This window comes from Thunnus maccoyii, chromosome 12 (assembly GCF_910596095.1).
Source record: "Thunnus maccoyii chromosome 12, fThuMac1.1, whole genome shotgun sequence".
Lineage (NCBI taxonomy): Eukaryota > Metazoa > Chordata > Actinopteri > Scombriformes > Scombridae > Thunnus > Thunnus maccoyii.
Window position 1 is genome coordinate 24,093,673 of NC_056544.1, and position 3,030 is coordinate 24,096,702.

Below are 3,030 nucleotides of genomic sequence, written 5' to 3' on the forward strand. Positions count from 1 at the left end.
AAATGTACTTAGTTACATTCCAATACTAGCAAAAGCAAAGTCGACATAAATTCAAGGTGCTAAAGTGAAGGCCAGTCAGTAAATATTGAAGTGGAGGATTTTCTCTCAGGTGTAATTTGTATCTGTTAAATGATCACATGATGAGTCCTTTAAAAAGAGTTCAACCTGTTAAATATAAGTAAATTCAGGTCAAAGATCAATACATGAGCTGATTGTTTTTGCTGACTTTTTAATTACGGAGAGTCAACTTTTTTCCCCGACTTTGTTTTGGAGAATATAGCTATAAAATGAGAATAAAGAGTCATTTTAATAGATGATACAGCAGGATCGCAGCTCTCTGTCGCTCCCCAGTGGTGATCAGCTGTTTTTGTCTCACAGCTCCACAGTAAATGTTCAACATCGTCTGAGTAAAAACTGAAGAACAGATGAAACAGTCTCACATTTCAATAACTTTAATCATGTATTTGTTTGTTAAGAAACCAGCACCGTAGAAAAAACCCCATATAAAAATACATACAGCCAAAATACATACAACATCAGACACTAGTTATGAAAACAAAGTGTATCATTGCACAATATTCCAAAAACATTAGAAAATTTGATTAGAGGTCATGATTAACTTTAAACCTGAGTAAAGACTGGAGGATGACGACACCTGGTTAAAGTGCACTGAGTGAATCACAGGTTCACTGTGGAGCTAACAAACAGCATCGACCTGATCCTGTTCACTGAGATGAGTTAATTACAGAAATGCTAATTATTATTCTATAAATCTGGTACGTTTCCCAGGACGAGTTGTGTAGTAATACACCTGAAATATATCGATTTATGATGTATAACAGTTGTTCTCCTGAGTGTGTTCACACTCATATCGGCCTTTTCAGTGAAATAAAAACACTTGACGACAACACACACACAGTGTGTCTATAATAAAGGCACCTGTAACAGTCTTAAACAAGTTTTAACAGTCTTTAAGAGGCTTAAACAGTCTTAAACAGTCTTAAACAGGCTTTAACAGTCTTAAGCGGTCTTAAACAGGCTTTAACAGTCTTAAACGGTCTTAAACAGTCTTAAACAGGCTTTAACAGTCTTAAGCGGTCTTAAACAGCCTTTAACAGTCTTAAACCGTCTTAAACAGTCTTAAACAGGCTTTAACAGTCTTAAACGGTCTTAAACAGTCTTGAACAGTCTTAAACAGTCTTGAACAGTCTTTAAGAGGCTTAAACAGTCTTAAACAGTTTTAAACAGGCTTTAACAGTCTCAAACGGTCTTAAACAGTCTTAAACAGGGTTTAACAGTCTTGAACAGTCTTAAACAGTCTTGAACAGTCCTGCTGGGCATCAAAATATCTTGTTTTACCCTGAAACACCAGTAATATAGACAATAACATACATTATATAGACATAACACGTTTTGTACATATATGTGAAGGTTTTAAATATATATTTTTAGGTGTTACATGTAGAACAACATTATTAATAATCAGTGTTAAGCAGCATCTACAGTCACATCATCTGCCTCCAGGTCAGATTTTGTGGCTTCATGCTTTGTTTTTTCAAAGCAACAAGAGCTTCAAGCTTCCAGTAAAAGAGAAGAAGGCAGATGTTTGAGCCACTAGGATTTTAAAATGTGTGACGTTGGCGACTCCTAGTGGTTGTATTTAAAAAAAGACATTAATGTTTGTCGTCATTTTCAACGGCAGCTGCGTCAGATCAGCAAACTTCAGAGAGAAAAGTCACACTGATTGATTTCCAAACTCAGGCTGCAGATCAATCAGTGTTTCAGTCTTTTCTCTCTGACAAACTCCACAATGTCAGAAATATTAGTATTTTTGAAATAAGCCACAATTATGCAACATTTCTACACAAAGGGGCTTTCAAAACTGCTTCCACCATGTTTTCCTCTGAACAGAGAACTTTTGATGAAGAAGGTTTTCAGCAGACAGCAGCTGTTATCAGTCACAGTTAAAGCTTCAGATTCAGTCTACTTTAATACTCTGTACATCGAAAGAGTTATCGAATCATTCCTCCGCTCAATACAAGCTGTGAAAAGATCCTTATGAGGGCGACTACAGTATAAAATAGGGGGAACAAAAATCCAAAGTCCTCATTTTTTTAGTACAAAAATGCAGTCTGACGTTCAGCTGAAGCTAATATGAGGTTTGACTGAAGTTAATCCAGCGGTTTCCAAAAGTTTTTCTGTCTTCATCCCTTTTGAAAAGCATTTTAATTAAACTTTCACTAGGATTGTTGCATGATATACTCCTCTCACTAATCCTGTTTCCTCTCTCTGCATTTTCAGCTCCAAATAAATCTTTAAATAAATTTCTTTTAGTTCCTGTTGTGCAAATGAAAAATACAACTAAAACTCTTTAATTGTATTTTGTAAAACTTTAATTTCCTCCTTTTTCTGACTAAATCTTGAATCTTGAGTCTTTCAGAGCACTAATGTTTTTTTATGGGTCCCAAATGAATCATATTTTTGTGTTTTCACAGCAGAAATGTTGACTTTTCATAGCAGGAAAAGCACAGGTGGAACTTGTAACATTAATGATGTTTCTGCTCCAGCAATCACTGCAGTCCAAATACTTACACCTGCAACTAATTTCACTTTTTTCACAGCAAATTCCTGCTGTAAAAAAAGTTTTCACTTCAGTTTCCCCCTGGTCATTTTCCCTCTCTGCAGCGGAGCCACCCTTCCAGTTTAGGAGTCAAAGTCTGCAAAATTAAGTTGTTTTCTTCACTGACATCAATAAATCTTTATCTTGAGGCATTAACACAATTTGTAAGATAATTAGGAGCCACTAGCAGCTTCTACGCTGTATTTTACATCAGATTTTGCAGGAAATAGAAGCTTCAGCTGAACTTTGGGAGGATGACTGAGGATTTTGTTTTGCAGTCATGTCAGGAAAAAGATTATGTCTAACTCTTTCGACGTACGTATGACACGTGAGAATTGTGTGAAAACAATCAGAATCTGTCTTTAAATGTGAAAATGTCACACTGATGTTTAAAAATGACATCATTAAAA